This window comes from Pelodiscus sinensis, chromosome 2, assembly GCF_049634645.1.
Source record: "Pelodiscus sinensis isolate JC-2024 chromosome 2, ASM4963464v1, whole genome shotgun sequence".
Classification (NCBI taxonomy): Eukaryota; Metazoa; Chordata; order Testudines; family Trionychidae; genus Pelodiscus; species Pelodiscus sinensis.
The window spans coordinates 111681971-111701091 of NC_134712.1; the positions used below are offsets into that span (position 1 = coordinate 111681971).

The window sequence follows — 19121 nt, forward strand, 5'->3', positions numbered from 1 at the left end:
GGTTCTAGATGTTGCTGCAAGGACTAAAGAATTACACAGACATTATCTAAATCTAAAAATGAGATCCTTTATCCTTACACAAAGCACATCCCCCAATACACTGTCATATTTATGCTAGCCATGTAAGTATTGGTATTTATTATTAATGCCAAGAGTGAATGTATTGATAATGAAAGCATTGTTTCTGGAGCAGAGAAGTAAACAGACAGATGCAAAGGGAGCTGCTGGAAACACAGCCCTCTGCTGTGCTTGCTTTATTGTCCACATGAAAGTGAGGCTTTTCACTGTGGCAGGGAGGAGAGAACAGAGCCCTTCAAATAGTTAAAGGGACTGGACATCACATTCCTTCAACCTACTGTAAAAAAATTTCCTAACAGGTATCTTCTTGATTATATAGCTAACCTGAAACACAAAATAGGCTAAGTAAAAGATGCAAGTGGACTACTATATATTCTTAATTTACAAAGGATTAGTCTGTCCTGAAATAGATTGACTAAACAATGTATAAATTCAGACACATAACTGGTTCTCTCACTCATTTTAGGATAACATGGTGATGGTGGTATGCCAGCATCCTAAACAATAGAACAGTTGGTGGGAAGGAAATGGCTGAGTCTGGTATCAAAATTTCTTCCATCACATTGTCAAAATTAGATGTTGTAACAAAAAGAGGTTTTATGGGAAAAGCAGAGAATTCTACTGACATCTCACTGGACTTCAGTAGTAGTCCAGGCTGCAGCTAGTTCATATGTCATTTCCATAAAATACCACCTAATAGTTTTACCACAAGCAGGTCCCATGCATGTTACAAGTCCTCTAGTTACACATTTCAGTCCAGAACATAGTTGCAAGTTTATACTAATTCTCCTATTTGAAAAGAATGATGACGAATCTCATGTTGACGAACAATTTGCATAGCTTGGGATTTGGCTACATGAGAAGCAATATCAGGACAGAGCATGTCCCAACTAGTGTGCAAAGACTGCTTCAAAAAAAGAGTTGCAGGTGACTCGTGGGTAGGAGCATGTAGTTTATTCCTGTAAACAAGCAATAAATTGTCTAATTTCTGCTGATGACTCAGAATAACCTGAGCTTTTAAGGCATGTTAAAGTGTTTGTACAAGGCATACTGATAGTCTGTTTGTAACAGAGTGGTAAGATGTGGCATACACCTGCTAAATTGCATTTGAAACTGAACCTCTGAAATTCTTCAGAACAGAATTGAGGAAAATTGTCACTCACCAATTGTAAACCGTAAAGCAAACTGGCTAAACAAGATATAAAGATTTTCAATGCTTTTAATAGCTGTAACATACGTCATTTTGAAAATTTCTAGCCATTTTGAATCAGTGTCCACTGCAATCAAAACTTCTAAAAGGTCAGTAAAATCCACATGACTACAAGTCCTAGGAGTCTGAGGCCATGATCAAGAGTGAAGATACGCTGGGCTAAGATCATACTGAATTTGCTGACATAGTACAGCACTTTGCTTTCCTCTTAATGTCTTTGTCAATCACTGGCCACCAGAAATGACTCCACACCATATCCTTGTACAAAGGCAAGAGACAACCATGATTCACAGATAATTCACATTGACACAACACAAATTGCGTAAACTGGAGATTCTTTTCATCCAACACTGTGCCTTGTATTACCAACCCCTTTACAAGGAAAAGCACTTCATTCTTAGCTGTTTCTTTGCTTGTGTTGGTGACGAGTAACCTATCCATCAAATGGAGATAGAACATGTCACCTGAAATTTTTTTGGGTTGATAAGAAATTGGGCCTGGCAGGCATGACAGCTCATCAGCATTGTTCTGTTGAGTTCATTTATTGAACTCAGTAGTACAGAAATGAACTGAAAGCAGTAATCCCCATCATTGCATTTGAGCGGACATGATTGACGAAATTAGTTTCACTTCAAAATTTGAAGGTGATAGGTAAAATATCTACCATATAGGTAAATATGGAACTTCCACAGTCCAAAGATAATTCTGAGTGTCTCAAACTGTTTGCACATAGTTCTTCTTGAGAGTAATCATTGTAATGCAAAGGCAATTCATTGGTTTCTTCATTCCATTAGGAAAAATGCAGAAAACAGCTGCACCCATACCATATGGTGAAGCATCACAAGCCAACTGCAATGATAGTGAAGCACCAAAATGCATAGGAATTTCTGCTGATGTCAATAGTTTCTTTTACTTCATTAAATGCACAGTCACATTTCAATTTCTTCATTTTTTCTTTGCTCATAACAAGTCACATAAAGGTGCTAATATTGTCATCAGATTTGACAAAAATTTACCACAGTAGTTAAGCAGTTTCTTAAGCGAAGATCTGTCAAATAATGGTGGAAACTTTTCTTCAATGGTGTACAAGGGTAAAACAACTGATTCTCCTTCTGGTTGAACTTTCACTTGATGTAACTCTTTTCTGGGATAAACTGTTCTCTGATATAAATCTCCAAAATCATGGAAGTTTCTTCCTGAAGAATTTGTGACAAAGTTTGGTGATAAGCAGATGCAGAAAACAGACGCTCCATTTCAAGCTCCCTTTTTGTAGAGACTCCTTCATGCAAGGGTGTGAGCCAGATGCCTTCTTTGACTCCTGCTGCTGATACTACATGTAATACTGGGCCTTGGCTAGAGCTCTTGTCTTTTTCCACACTATGAATTCCCAACTTCAGTCCTTGCTTAGGTTAAGTTTTCATATTTGTATTCTTGGATGTACAGTTACTCTGTGTTGCTGGTCATTGGACGGCAATATGTCCTTTCTTCTGGTAATTTCTGCAAATAAACAGATATGGTCAGCAATCCATTTTAGCAGAGGCAACTGGTGACAAAGGATACGGGGAGGGGGGCACTGGGTACCTGATTGCTCTCCCACAAGACTCTTCTCCGTACCACTCCTAGCCCAGGGGAAGGCGTGGATACCTCCCTTTCTGCCTCAGGCCCCACCTCTCCCCGTCCTTGCTCAGTCCCCTCCCAGCGCCCTCTCACTGCCTCTTCCTTGCTCTTGAGCTGCACCCACTCTGCCTCTTCCTCCTAGTCCCCCCCTCCCGTCCCGCAGTGATGCCGCTTGGCACACTAAGCAGGGGCCTGGCACCAGCAGCAGGGGTTGGATCTTACCACACTCACTGGCAGCAGTGGAGGCCAACGAAGTAGAGCAATGTACCTTGCAGCCTGCTGCATTCCCTCATCTGTGGCCACATTGCTCTGCTTCCTGCTGGTGAGTGCTGGTCACCCCCAAATGACATTGCGAGGAGCTGGGGAATGCTTCCCCTCGACCACTGCAGGTGAGTGCTGGGGGGAGCCAACCCCTACTGCAGGCCTCAGGCCCCTGCTAGTTTCCTAGGTTTCACAGAGTCTCTGGTCCCTGGCCCCTCCTGCCCATGGCATTTGGGAGGGGGCATAATTCCTCCCTGCACACACACAGATGTCGCCCCTGGTTTTTAGAGTGTATATTTTGCATACAACCACCACACAGAAATTCCTTGTGTTGGCATGAATTTCTGCCTCACCCGTTCAGGAGGTGAATTTCAGGAGGTGAATTTCTTGGTTTGCGCTAAATTCCAGAGAATCCTTCTCCATTGCAACAGCTACTTTCAACAGATTTTTCAATTTAAACACAGATACAGTGAATAATGTCTTCCAGACCTGGTCCCTGTACAATCCAGGGACTAACTGGTCAAGCAGGACGTCACCTCATGGCTGTCCAACTGACAATGTTCTGAGCACTTCTTTCAGGCAGCACAAACTGTTGTACTGGCTCTCCACTTCCCTGATGTCTCTGAGGAAACAAGTGATATTCTGCTGGGCATAATGGGGCGGAAGAAAAACGTTCCTGCATTGCTGCAGTAATTGTCATGTACATGGCAGTTTCAGGCATAGTTGGAGAGCACAAGTCATGGGGCAGAATTCCATATGCCTTTGGGCCCATCACTATCAGCAAGGCTGAAACTTGTCCGTCTGGAATGGTGTTGCAGGTTACAAATTGCTTAAAGCATTTGAGGTACATCTCCCGTGATTCCCAGCTGTCATCAATGCACTAGCATTGCTTACAAAAAGTGCCATTTCTCTGTATCCCTGAAGCTGTCTGTTCCACAGAACTTTTTTTTTTAAAACTGTGCACTATCTGCGTTTGATCACCCTCTGCTGATATATTGCTTTGGCTGCATGTGGACGCCCTCTGCTGGCGGCTACAAAGCTGTTTCTCTGCTTGCACATGGTCAGTCAATATGGCTGCCTCTTTACACTCACTGCTTCTTTGTTTGTGCGGTCTCTATACAGCAGCCTATTTCTTTGTTCTATCTTTGTCCCCTTCCCTAGCTGGATGGTTCACACTGACCCAGAGCAGAACTAGCAGTCTTTCACTCTGCACCACTCAGAAAATTGTTCACACTACTATTTTCTTACTAGTACTTCTTCTACTACTACTCCTACTTCTAGGCAATGGGAGCACTGGACACTTGTGAGATAGAAGGCTCTTGCCATCCATGTTTTATTTCTGAAGCCAGCAGAAAAGAAAATAGACAGATGGATGTAGAAGGAGCTGATGGAAACACTGTTGTCTGCTGTGCTTATTTTATTGTTCTGACTGCAAAACTGAAGCTAAAGCAAAAGTGAGACTTTGCACTGAGGACGTGGAGAAAACACACATCCCACTGAAAATGTAAAGGGACAGGACATCACAAAAAGTCAGCTAGTAGCACTGACTAGTGTCAGATGCAATGTAAACTTGGATTTGTGCATGTTTCCCTAAACAGTTGTCAACATTTTTGCCCAAATGTTTTCAGACGTATTTTGCAATTCAATCGTGAGCCAAGCTTCTCCCTGGGTCATCCCAGTCATAAGTCTGTTTTGAGCAGGGACTGTACCAAAATAAGGACTAAAAGGAGACCACAGAATTCTCTCGTCAAGCCCTTAGAGCCCAGATCTGAAGAGATAAAAGGTTATTATCCACTATATAATTTTTAAAAATCTCTTCTACAGTACAGCCTAGAGGCTTCAACCAAGATCAAGACTGCACTGTGGTATGTGGTCATGTGCCGAAAGTGTCCATCTGCTATGTACATTGGACAAACATCTCAGACACTTCGCCAAAGGATTAATGCCCACAAAACAGATATCAGACAAGATCACAAAGAAAAAACAGTTTCTTGCCATTTTAACCAGAAAGGACACTCTCTCAATGACTTGACTTCACCTGCATTCTGCTACAAAGACCTTCTACATCTGCACTTGAAAGGGAATCCTCTGAACTGTCATTCATGTTAAAATTCAACACTCTCCAAAGAGGATTGAACAAACACTTGAACTATCTTACACATTATCAAGATAGCTTTCCCAATTATCACCTCTAATACCATTAACTCACAAACATCCCACTCTCCCCACCTCTAATATCGTCAATTCACAGACACTTACCTTCCTTCCTCCCCTCCCCCTGCATCCCACTCCTGTTCTGAAATGTGATTTGTCCTTTTCATATGTGTTCATTTTTTTTAATTGTATCCTTTGGTATATATGGTTGTGACTATTTTCTTACACTATTTGATCTGAGGAAGTGGGTCTGGCCCACGAAAGCTCATCATCTAATAAACCATCTTGTTAGTCTTTAAAGTGCTACATTGTCCTGCATTTTGCTTCTGCACTGTGGTAGGCACTGTATCTAGATGTTGCCCCAAACAATGTGTCTAGACTACATCCCTTTTTCGACAAAGGGATGTAAATTAGGCCCTTCAAAATTGCAAATGAAGCCGGGATTTGAATTTCCTGTGCTTCATTTGCATAATTGTGTCATGGTGCTCTTTCGAAAAAGCACTATTTCAAAAGTAAAACTGCAGTCTAGGCACGGTTCTTTTGAAAATAGAAGCCTTTTTTGAAAGATCCTGCAAACCTCATTTTTTAGGTTTACAGGATCTTTCAAAAAAGCCTTCTCTTTTAGAAATAACCGCATCTAGACTGCTGTTTTACTTTCGAAATAGCGGGGGTGGCAAGCTTTCAGAAGGCGATGGCAACCCACTTCTCAAGCGGGATGGTGGGCTGCAGGTGGTTGTTGCATCTCCGGAGGGCGGGGGCGAGCCAGGCACACAGCTCCAAAATGTCGGCCTTCCGCATACAGAAGTTTTGGAGCCACTGCTGGTCGTCCCACTGCTCCATGACCAGCCTGTCCCACCAGTCCGAACTGGTGTCGAGCCTCCAGAAACACCTCTCCACTGCAGGGTGCAGTTGCCAGAGGGGAGGTGCCACAGCCACGGAGAGGGTCCCCAAAATGAGCTTGGAGTTCAGGTCATGCAGGACCAGGAAGGCAGCTGGCAGAAAGTGCTGCAAAAACTGCAGCATGGCCGTTTGGGGCCATCTCATGCCCAGAGGCGCTCCGGCCCCATGGCACAAAGGGAAAAACTGTGGCATCCAAAAAAAGAACAGGGCAACCACAGTAGGCACTGTGAGAGCTTTGCTGTCCCTTGAAGAGGTAGGCAAGCACACAGCACAAGCAGAGAAACGGCTGTCCAGGGGGTCCCTCTGAGCGCATTTCTCTGCAAGTCTTTGGCACCAGCACTCAGAAACAACGGGTGACCTAAAGCCCTGTCTGAAGTGGTTCCAAATGGTCTTTTATGCGAGAGAGCGTCTAATCAGTCTGGACATTCTCTTTTACAAAAGCCCATCACTTTTTCGACACGCTGTTGTGTGTGGACGTGCTCTTGCACAAGAAGTTTCTTGGGAAGATCTCTTCCGAAAAAAGTTGCTTGTCCAACAAGCTTGCAATCTAGGTGTAGCCTAAATAGACACGGTAGACAAACAATGGATAAGAGGAAGTATTATCATGCATTTGCAACAGATAGGGAATGGAGACAATGAGAGACTAAGGCTGTGTCCAGACTCAGGGGTTTTTTCGAAAAAACGTCACCTGCGTCTAGACTGCAGCCACGTTCGTTCGAAATTAAATCGAAAGAACGCGGCTTTTCTTTCGACAGCGGTAAACCTCATTGCACGAGGAAGAACGCCTTTTTCGATGGAGATCTGTCGAAAATAAGTGAGTGTGGAAGTGGGGAGGCCATTTTTTCGAAAATAATGGCCTCCAGGAAGAAACCCTGGTGGACAATCTGGGGCATGGCTTGCATGTCTCTGGTTCCTGTCTGCAGCCATTTCTTAAAGGGACAGGCACCCTCACAGCCACTTGTGGCAGCAAAGCAGCCAGAGCACATGGCTGGTGAAGTGCAGCATGTCCCAGCCCCAAGACCCTCCTGGCCCTTCTAGAGAGCCTTCTGGGGACCCAACCAGGGGCTCCAAACGCTGGGCACCATCATGGTCTGGGCCAGAGCTCAAGACCCTTCTCAAGCTCTGGGGAGAGGAGGAGGCCTTACTAGCCCTAAAAAGCCGGCGGCGAAATGCAGACATTTATGGCCGCATGGCAGAGTCCCTGGCCCAGAAAGGACACTATCCCGGCACCCAGGACCAGGTGCGCTCCAAAGTTAAGGAGCTGTGCCAAGGGTATGTGAAGGCCAGGGAGGATAGCTCCCGTTCTGGGGCAACCCTCCACTCCTGCCCTTACTATACTGAGCTGGACCACATCCTGGGTGGTGGTGGTGAAGCACGCACACCACGGCGTCTCGTGCAGTCAGGCTTGGCGGACCCTGTGGTGGACGCGCCAGAGCAGGACCCAGAGCAGTCAGGAGACGGGGACATGGTGCCAGAGGAGGACAGTGAGGAGACGGCGACCCTCACCCTGGAGCCAGTCACACAGACCCCAGAGGCCTCCCAGGTGTCATCTGAAGCCGGAGATGAAGCAGCAGGTGAGTGCAGTGAGGTTGTGTAACACCCGGGGGAGGGGAGGTAGGTGGGTGCACAGTGGGTGATGCACAAGGGAAACCTGTCATGCTCAGGCTGATGCCTAGTTCACACACGGTGTTACCTTCAGAATGTCTGATTCTCCTGTCTCAAGGAGAGGGCATGCCCTTTTGGACAGCTGTTGCACACATGACTGATTGTGATAGAAATGAAGCCGTGTTACTCTGATCTGAGGAAGTGGGTCTGGCCCACGAAAGCTCCTCCCCTAATAAACCATCCTGTTAGTATTTTAAGTGCTACATAGTCCAGTTTTTTAGGACTGGTTGTGTCTTCCTCTTTTCCTCCACAGCCGGACCAGCCGTGCAAGAGGGCCACAGCACCCCAGCCCCACCTCCATCTCGGGGACATGGGAGCCGCAGACACAGGCGTGTGTATGCGGACATCCTGAGGCAGCATGTGGAGGCCGTGTAGGAGCTCAACACCATCCTGTGAGAGAGGGCGGAGGCAGAGGATCGGTGGCATGACCGGCTGATGGAGGAGCTGGTCCAGCAACGCACGTCCCTGAGTGCCACTCTCAGGGAGGTCTGCGGCTTGCCTGCTCCTGTGCCTAGTCCTGCTCCTCCAGCACCCCATGACCCCGCCCCACCAAACCCCCCTTCCACAGCAGCATCCCTTTCCCCCCTTGGACCTCCCTCTCCCCCAGCCCCCTCCAGTTCCCCAGCCCCTCTCTCCCCCTGGCCCTCCTCTCCCCCAGGCCTCCCCTTCCCAAGAGCACCTACCCGCTGTTATCCAGCCAACCGACAGGTGCACCACCTGATCCCGTGGCCATGGTGGACCCCGAACACGAGGCCCAAGCAGGAGACTGAGATCAGGCAAGCACCATGCAACCTGATCCCCTTCCCGCCTCCAGGTTTCAAGTCCCCTTCCACCCTCCAGGTTTCAAGTCCCCTTCCCCCCTCCAGGTTTCAAGTCCCCTTCCCCACTCCAGGTTTCAAGCACCCCCATCACCCCAGTTAAATGACAAGGAAAGTGTTCAACATAATGTTTATTGTACGTAGTTTGGCATGAAAGTATATTTTCTACATCAAAAATGAACAAAAAGCTTTTTTATGTTTGCAACAGTTATACTATTTTCCAGTGAGTGATATTTAAAAAAATAAAACAGAACTTATTATTTTGAGACAAACCCTGGTGTTTATTATTTCTCCAAACAGGGTCAGGAGATGGGTTGTGGAGGGAATCTTCTTTTGGGCCAGAGCCCAGTCCCCAGGCAGGAGCCCCTCAGTAGAGTCAGTGGCCTCCAATTGAGAATTGCTCCCGTAGGGCCTCCCGTATGCAAACAGCAAACCGATGAGCCTGGCGGATGGCAGCTGTCCGGGGCTGGGCAAAGTGCCTCTCCTGACCATCAGCACCTGTACCCCACCCTGGTAGGAAGGCCTCCCCTTTCCTCTCCACCAGGTTATGGAGAACGCAACACGCGGCCACCACCTCAGGGATGTTGCTCTCCCCCATGTCTAGGAGTGTGAGCAAGCACCGGAATCTGCCTTTTAAACGTCCGAACGCACATTCCACCTGGTTGCGAGCCCAGTTAAGGTGAGCATTAAACTGCTCCTTGCTCGCATCCAGGTGGCTGGTGTAGGGCTTCATCAGCCACGGCATCAGGGGGTAGGCGGCATCAGCCACTATGCACACCGGCATGTGCACATCCCCAACCGCAAAGTTGTGATGCGGGAAAGATGTTCCTGCCTGAAGCCTCCGGTAGAGGTACGAGTTCCTGAAGATGCGGGCATCATGTGCCCGCCCTGACCACCCAACACAAATGTCAGAAAACTGGCCACGATGGTCGACCAGGGCCTGGAGGACCATAGAAAAGTAGCCCTTTCTGTTAATGAATTGGGCTGCTCGATGGGGCGGTGCACGGATTGGAATGTGTGTCCCATCGAGCGCTCCTCCACAATTCGGGAAGCCAAGGGCAGCAAAGCCGGCCATGACGCTGTCCAGATCTGGTAGACAGACGAGCCTGTTGAACAGCTCCGAATTGATGGCCCTCACCACCTGCAGAACGAGACAGACAACAAAATGTTAGAAGGGGTGCCTTATCTCTTAGGAGGAGAACCCACCACCCACCTTCCCTCTCAAACACCCCGGGAATCCCCTCCTCAGAACACCCCCCCAACAATGCAGGGTGAGTGGAGGAGCTCCCTCCCACTCACACTCCACTTTGCCCTTCCTGACAGTCTCCCTTCACCCCACCCCAAACTGTGACTGTCCCCAGACAATGACTTACCTCCATCAGGATGGATCCAACAGTAGACCTGCCCACTCCAAATTGGTGTCCCACGGAGCGGTAGCTGTCGGGGGTTGCCAGCTTCCAGAGGGCAATGGCGACCCTCTTTTCCACGGGGATAGTGGGCCACAGGTGGGTGTCTTGCCATTGCGGAGCAGGGGCGAGCCAGGTACACAGCTCCTGGAAAGTGGTCTTTCGCATCCGGAAGTTGCGTAGCCACTCTTGGTCATCCCAGAGCTGCATAACGAGCCGGTCCCACCAGTCAGAGCTGGTGTCAAGCCTCCAAAAACTCCTGTCCACAAAGAAGTTTGGAGGCAAGGGCAGTGCGGCTGCATGACAGACGATCCCTTCGTACCTCTGGTCTGGGTCCAGATGGGGAAGTAGCCTCATGACTGTGTCATGCAGATGCAGCAACACTTGCAGTATGATGGCGTGGGGCCATCGCCTGCCCAGGGGCAGCTCTGGCTCCATGCCAAAAAAAATGGGTCTAAAACAGAAAAACCTCCACACAAAAACCTGCTGGGGTGTCCCAGGAAGCTGAGCACTCCAAACCAGCACTGCAATGCCTTGCTTACCTCCTAGAGGGACAGCAAAGGCAGCTGCAGAAGCAGAGCAACGGGTGTTCAGGGGCGTCCCTTTAACCACGCGTCTCTGCAAAGGGCAGGCAGCAGCACCCGGAAGGAAATGCTGCCCCCATGCCCTGGCAGAAGCGGTTCCGGGTGGCTTTGAATTTCGAAAGAGCGTCCAGCAGTCAGGACGCTCTTTTTCGAAAAAGCGGATCGATTTTCCAATCCGCGTATTATAGTCTAGACAAAAAGCCTCTTTCGAAAGAGGCTTGCAGTCTAGACATAGCCTAAGTTACTTGCCCAAAGTTACACAGTTTTTTGTAAACTAAGGAGTTCAACCCACTTCTTCCAAGTGCCAAGGCAGTGCCTTATTCATATAACCCTCTTTCCTATCCTCTCCTACTCACCCCAATCTCAATATTCCATACAAATATTAGGATCATATCTCACTTATTTCCTTGAAGGTTCCCTTTCCCACACAAGTAGTGCCAGTGAGGAGAATAGGATTGCTTATCAGCCAGGGTTGTAGGTCAGGCTCTTGATAATGAATAAGGCTAAAATGTCAACAGCCATCCAACCTAGGATTTTCAAAAAATTAGAAAAAATCTTATTAATAAAAAACCATGGAGCCATGACATTTAGGAAAAGTGCCCCCTTTTACTGATAGATCACTTACCCAGAGATGGCAGAGATTGCAGTTTCCATTTTCCCAGGAAGTGATAGGCAATCACCTAACATGCCTACATTAGTTTTGCTTCACTGGCTCTGTTTCCAAATGTAATTCAAATGAATCAGTTCCAAAGGATGATGTAGGAAAAGTTTAAAAAGAAAAGGCTTGTGAAATTCATGGCTGGAAGGAGAGCTGGTGAAAACACTTTTGACAAAACACACACTTTCCTCAAAGCCAAAACATTTTTGTGGAAATGAAAGCTTCATAGAAAGAGGCATATTAGGAAGGTTTTGGGGACCTAGGAAAAAAGAAAACAGAGGAATTCTAGAGTTGTGTTGTTAGGGTAACTGGCCAGGATGTGGGAAATCTACATTCAAGTCCCCCCTCTGCCTGCTTTAGACTGAAAAACTCCACTCTGTTTCACACACATTTATTTTATTTTTTTTTTTTTGGCTAAAACATTAAAAAAAAACATGTTTTTGTTCCAAGGAAAAAAATTCAGTATCTTGAAAACTGCCTCAAAATGGAATCACTATCTTCCAGTCAACTCTAGTTGTTAAATTAGCCTGATTTCCTTTTGCCCGGGTCTTTTGGATGGTAACCATCAAGGAATCCTTCACTTATGTTTTGGGAAAACAAAAATACTGTGCCTTTCTTTCAAAATTAATCCTGAAAGGCAGACTTCTACATGCCTTTCTTAGGATTTCAGTTGCTTTAGTTTCTTAGGATTTCAGTATGCCAGATCAGCTGTCACCTTCAAATGAAAATTTGAAAATTGTTTTCAACAACCACATAACAGAAATAATCTTAAGGTAAAATATTATAGACCAGAGACAGTCCAGGAAAAAAAGGTTCTGCTTCCTCCCCAATATTTGGGGAGTCATGTAACTTATTAACCCCTACCACACACACTAATTTTGCAGCAATAAACTTAGAAGAGATGCTGTATAGAACTAAGACAATATATATTTGTGGTAAAATTTTATGATTTTGAAACTACTAAAACTACACTATACTGTGTACAATTGCTCAGATTCTGCCTTTTTACTCACCGAAGTTAATGAGATATTCTATGCAACACACAGCCGTAACCAAATACCTCTTTTAGCACTAAAGATGACACTGTCAAAAGATGACACATTGAAATAATTGGCATTTTAAATTACAAATCAGCAAGACCAGACTGGAATTTAGGAATGAAAGGTAAGATTTGCAAAAGCACTGAAGTCGCTCAGAACCCTAAGTCCCACTGAAGGTCAGTGGAACATAAGACTCAGGAAGATTAGATGCCTTTGAAAATTTTGCCTGGAGCGGTTAAACTACTAATAAAAAGATGACTAGAGTACACTCAATAGTTGATAAAGAGATTCATAAATGAATAAGAGATGTTATAAGTAGGTTAAACATAACGGCTATGTCTAGACTGGCAAGTTTTTCTGCAAAAGCAGCTGCTTTTGCGGAAAAACTTGCCAGCTATCTACACTGGCTGCTTGATTTTGCACAAAAGCACTGACGTTCTACTGTCCAAAATCTGTGCTTCTTGAGCAAATGCTTTGACGTTCCCGTTCAGGCAAAAGCCCTTTTCCGGAAATGTTTTTGCACAAGAGGGCCAGTGTAGACAGCTAAAAACAGTTTTGCGCAGAAAAGCCCCGAAGGCAAAAATGGTGATCAGGGCTTTCTTGTGCAAAACCGTGTCTAGATTGGCACGGACGCTTTTCCGCAAAAAGTGCTTCTGCGGAAAAGCGTCCTTGCCAATCTAGACGCTCTTTTCCGCAAATGCTTTTACTGGAAAAGCTTTTCCATTAAAAGCATTTGCGGAAAATCATGCCAGTCTAGATGTAGCCAACATGTTTTATAGGTTATAAGTGAATCAGCAGAATCTATTTTAGATGGATATATTCTATGATTACAAGCAATCTATGACTTGCTGGAATATAAGAAATGGTTATTCAATTGTTATAAATTGTCAATTATTTACTCTCTATAAACTTTATTTTATAGATATACCAGTAACGTAAAATATGACTGAAAAGATGCTAGTAGTGATCTGGCAATGCTAGACTAATGATCCTTACATTAGTATTATATAAATTAGGTGGCACAAAAATCAAAGGAGGAGCTGTGAAAACACAGAGCTTCTGTAAAGGGGAACTATAGCTCTCAAATGCATTAGAATTAGTAGAGGGAGTCACAATAATAGTGAATAAAATACAAGTCCCAGAACATATAATCTATTTGAACTTCCAAAAAACTTTGCTCAAGGCTTTCATAAAAGTCTCAGGAAACTTAGTACTCATAGATTAGTACTCTTATTAGTCCATGATTGGAAGCTAGTTATGAATAAGACTAAATGGTCAATGTTTAATCTGAAAAAAAGATGAGCAGTTGAGTGTCCCAAGAATTTTTTTGGCGTTTTTAATATATTAATTATGTGGAGAAGAGAGGCGCATAATGATCTGTGAACAACTTTAAATTACATGGGTTAGTCAAGACAAGAGAAGAAGACAAGGAACTTTAGAAGGACGCAAAATCTAGGCAACTGGGCAGTGTGACGGCAGAGGAAATTCAACACAGGCAAATACACATTGGAAGGAAACACTGAATTACTCATACACATAAAGAAGTTTAAAATGGCTCTCTCCATTCAGGAAAAAGACAGAGCACTGGAACCACTGAGGGAAAAAAAGCAAAAAAGGCAAACGCAATGCTAGATTCTATAAGAGAGAGAGATAATGAATAATACCGAAAATGTGATAATATAGTTAGACATTTTGGTGGTACTCATTCTCCTTGAATATCAAACACTCCATCTGAAGGAGAACACAGCAGAAATAGAAGGATCCAGAGAAGGGGGAACCAAAATTATTAGAGGCATACAGAAATCTCCATAATAGTGACTGAAAAGGTTAGGACTACTGTATTTAGTTTAGAGATTAAATGACCAAGAGGCGCCAAGATAGACAAAACAACAAATGGTATGGAGAGAGTTATTAGCTGAACAGGTCCAAACTGCATCCTCTCCTTCAGCTTCACTTCCAATAGTTGATGCTCTAAAGCTGTTTGTCATTTAAGGATTCCACTCTATCAGCAAGTGATTGTGCCTGGTCTGTGGAAGGCCCTAGGCCGTGAAGTTTGTGGCTTCCTAAAAATCCATCTCGATTCATCTGTCTCCACTTTAACAAATACCGGAAAAAAATTGTGATGTTTTCAGTTCAAAAGTGTGTGTGTGTTGGGGGGGGGGGGGGGGGGGGATTATGTATTTGTAGCCCAATGGTATTTTTTTGGTTATTGATTCTCTTGTTTGTTTTTATCTTGGTAATTTTCAGACCATGATTTTGAAAAATATTTCTTATATTTTAAGTTGTATTATGTTGCATAATGCCAATACCCCAAGCATGTACAGAATAACTTTATAAATAAATATATTTTATGATGATTAGAACCACATACTCAATTCCTCCCTGAGTTTTCACCTCCATTAGATTTTGCCTGAGTAAACATGGTGTAAGGATTTCACGAGCTGACCAATAAAAATTATTACAGAAAAAATGCTGGTCGTCATTTTCAGATAAAGCCTCAATTTTTTGAGCACAGGTGAACAGTCTCAGGGGTTGTTGTGTTAGTCTGTAACTCAAAAAAAAAAAAAAAGCTTAAAAAACAACTAGTGGTCCTGTAGCACTTTAGGCTAAGTCTAGATTGCAGGCTTTCTTCAGCAGAAATCTCCCGGAAAAACTCCTTCCGAAAGAGAGCCTCCACAGTGCAAAAATGCATCAAAAAAGTGATCTGCTTTTTTGAAAGATAGCATGCACGCTGAATGGACGCTATTTTGCATTTCAGCTGTGATTACCATGGATGGAATGTCCACCAGGACACACCTGTGCTTTTTCCTTTTTCCTCGTCTTTCAAAAGAACTCCCTCTTCCCCATACACACACGCCATTTTCCAAAAGAGCTCTTTAAGACTTCTTCCTCTTTGAAAGAGGATTACCAATGTCAGAAAAAACCCTCTGTTCTTTCAATTTTTTTCCCGAAAGAATGCAGTTGCAGTGTGGATGTAATTGAAGTGTTTTCAGAAAAATGGCTGTTTTTCCGACAAAACTCTGTAGCATAGACATTCCCTGATTTACATCTACACTACGAGGTTTCTCAGCAAAAAATATGCAAACGAGGGACTCATTTGTATGAGTCACAATCTCATTTGCATATTTTCCGCTGATCCACTTTTGCACTAGTGTTTTTGCTCAAAAACAAGTAGTGTGGACGTTTTATTTTTGTGCAGAATCCCTTTTTCTGCAGGATCCTTTATGCCCCAAAAAAAGAGGTATAGCGATCTTTGCCGAGAAAACTTGTAGTGTAGATGTAACCTTAGAGACTAACAAAAAATATAGATAGTATCATGAGCTTTCATGGGCAAAAGCCACTTCTGCAGATGACAAATATGGAGCAAAAGGCACAGAGGGTCAAATATAAAGCAGAAAAAGAGGGGAGAAGAGCCTTCAATTAATTGCCAAGAAAAGATATGTGACTTGTGGCCACACAACTGAAAGAGCAATTCACTGCAGCCACAGTTCAGGTTGAAAATTATGGAGGCCTGATTTGCATCGAAAGGGGTAAAATCATCAGGTCCACACAGTAGATATTCAAATAAATTATCTTGTAAACCTAATAAGTAAGTTGTTCATCTCTATTTACATGGAACAAATAAGCATAATTTCAAAGGCTATAATTTCCAAGTATTCCGTAGGGTTCAGTAAGGTGATTTTTTTAAAGCTATTTGCATGGGTCACTGAATCAAATCAAATTGCTTTGCTGGCTTGACCTAGGGAAAAACCCTTCTTTGCTTCTTTCCATTGCTCAATAAATTATTACAGCCTGTTCACAAAACACAAATTATATGCCTTATTATTATGTTCTGTGGCAGCCTCAAAACCGCAAGTGTTTACATGTGCTGCACACATACACTTTGGGGTTTTAATAGCTGGTTGACAAGAGATTAAAGGCAGAAATATGGCATTTTATTAAAGCAAACATATCAGTATGCCTACCATGATAAAATGATCTAGTTTTCTTCAGACACAAAAGTTTCTGTTGAGTGATACCTTTGAAATTCCTTGAGGGCACCCTATTATTCACTTTCCTCAGCAGAGAGCAGCTGCAAATGGTCTCCAATTTTCAAAGAGTATTGCCTGGTCATTCTTTACTGTCAAAATGAAGAAGAGCATAAAAGTTAAGTCAATAAAGTAATATGAAATGCTTAATATAAAAATTCAGGAGTGAATGATTAACCATTAAAAACTTACAGTAGCTATTTCAGCCAGGAAAAAGAATTAACATTTCCCCTGAAACCTATTAACACTCCTTGTAAACAATATTCTTTCTTGAAATATATGACCTTTCCTAATGCTTTCCATACACACGGCATTTTTCTTATATCCACTTTACCTCCACAGATATGCAGTTGAATTCCTCAGAAGAGTGTGTTCAGAGCCCCTTACTCTGATCCACTGAAAAATGGGTTATTTTATTGCATTCTTCCTCATAAATGCCCCTTATCTTCAGCTGTAGATTTTGAAACCTTTTCCAATGTGACAGTCACACAACCTGTTGTACTGGCTGACATGCCATCACCACTATAGCACTTGTCAAGTGGTAAATGCGGAATGATTTCATTTGAGCCAGATATAGCTGTATTTGTGTACAGTGGGAGGAAAGACATGTTTTCCTTCTACAATCAATGGAGCAGTAATTTTAAATCAAATGATTATCTGGGCGCCTTCATTTAATAAAATGCAGTTTTGATGGCATACTCTGAATTTATCATATAGATCGAGAGGATCTGCAAGATAGGGAGTCCTACCCAATCTTTCAGAGAAGAGCCATTCTCTGAGGTCAGAGCTCACTTACAGCATGTCTACACTAGGAAATTATTTTGTAATAACTTATTTCAAAATAATAAATCCTGAAATAACTACTTCAAAATAGTGCAGAATTATTTTGAAACAGCATGTCCATACTGCTTGGAGCTTGCATCACATTCAAACCCCCAGAAGTACTCCAGAGAGGGCATTAGGAGAGCAGCCACTTCTTGTAGCTGCTTGCTGAGGTTAGCTGAGACTCATGCTTAAAGGGGATCCTCTCTACAGCGGCATCTCACATGCCACTTAACAGTTATTCATCCCTTCACAGGACACCAAACTCACGCTGCATACTCTGGTTGTCCTTGCAGACACCACAGTTCTGGCTACCTGGAGCCAGAGCTGCTGCAAAGCAGGACCAGGCTCACGGGCCTCGTGCTGCTCCTCATGGCTCAGTTCATCCACGCTGCCCACATGCTGCTTCAGAACCACAGAGAGCAGCCTGGACCAGGGGACCTCTTCACCCAGGCCCTGGCACTCCAGATGCATCAAATGCCCCGCCATCCTCTGCACACCATGGAACGCTGCTTCTGGCAGAGGGAGACCAGTTCCGACTCATGGGACCACAGCATCCTGAAGCGATGGGACAACCAGCAGTAACTCCAGAACGTCTGCATGTGGAAGGCCACCTTCCTGGAGCTCTGCAAATGGCTCACCCCTGCTCTCAAGTGACAGGACACCCGGATGAGAACCACCATCTCGCTGCAGAAGCGTGTCACCATCGCCCTATGGAAGCTCTCTATACCAGACAGCTCTGTCAGGAACCAGTTTGGCATGGGGAAATCCGCAGTCAGGGCCATGCTCAGGCAGGTTTGACTATTTCACTAGGAAGGTGGTGAAGTACTGGAATGGGTTACCTACGGAGGTGGTGGAACCTCCATCCCTAGAGGTTTTTAAGTCTTTGCTTGACAAAGACCTGGCTGGGATGGTTTAATTGGGGCTGGTCCTGTTTTGCAAACGGGGTAGGACTCGGTGACCTCCTGAGGTCTCTTCCAGCCCAAAGATTCTATGTGATTATGATTCTATAGGTGGTCAAGGCCATCAACAACATCCTGCTGCAGAGGGTCATTGACCTGGGCAACATGGATCCCATCGTCACTGGCTCTTCCTGGGCCCGCTGCTGACAGATGCTGGTCTGCGGCAGCAGCCCCTGTCCAGGAGGGTGGTCTGAGCAGACAGAGGCTGGTCTGTGGGGAGCTTGGATCCCTGTGAACAGGAGCTGCTATCATGCTTCGCTGCTGCTTCTGTATCAGAGGCAACAGTGCAGGGTAACAGGCAGCCAATCTGGCTGATAGGCTGGTTTTTAAACTGGCTCCCCTCACAGATCAGCTCCCACCTGTCACCCCTGCTATCCCATATCCATTTTTAATGATTAGCAAAACTGTATGACTTTCAAATGTGAAAGTCTGAGCAATTAAAATGACATTCAGTAATGTAATTTAAATGAAAATCCAGGATTACAACTGGAATGCAAGTATACACTGGAATATAAGTACCAAGTATTTGTAATTTAACTTTCATGTGGTTAGGAAACGCTGAATAATTATTGTGATTTTTTTTTCTGCATCAAAGTTAATGAATTATGAAAGTAAGTGAAACTGGTGTGATTATATTGCATCATTTTGACAAATAAAATATACAAAGTTTTGCAGGAAGTTTAATTTTGGGTGCAGCATTTCCAAAAATATATAGGTTAATTAGCCCAGCTGGCCTCTATTAACCCCTTCCAGGCAAGTGTGGGGTGAACACCCCATCACATCTATACACAATAAAAAGCCAGGAAAATGATGTGACTTTTTTTACAAAAATATTTTAAGCAAGACTATCTTGATCAAGCATTAAGAAAAGCAAGGGATGAAGGACTGGTCACAAAGGCCACAGGCCTGCAAAGGTTC

General features: G+C 44.3%; 1 long non-coding RNA gene across 1 annotated transcript; it reads right to left on the minus strand.

The window, feature by feature from the left end:
* Positions 1-257: 257 nt before the first annotated feature.
* LOC142826763 (uncharacterized) lies at positions 258-16944 on the minus strand. Its single transcript, XR_012900996.1, has 3 exons — positions 16754-16944; positions 16357-16511; positions 258-2785 (listed from the first exon to the last, which is right to left on the minus strand). It is a non-coding gene; the product is annotated as an uncharacterized LOC142826763 (long non-coding RNA).
* Between the last annotated feature and the right edge of the window lie 2177 nt (positions 16945-19121).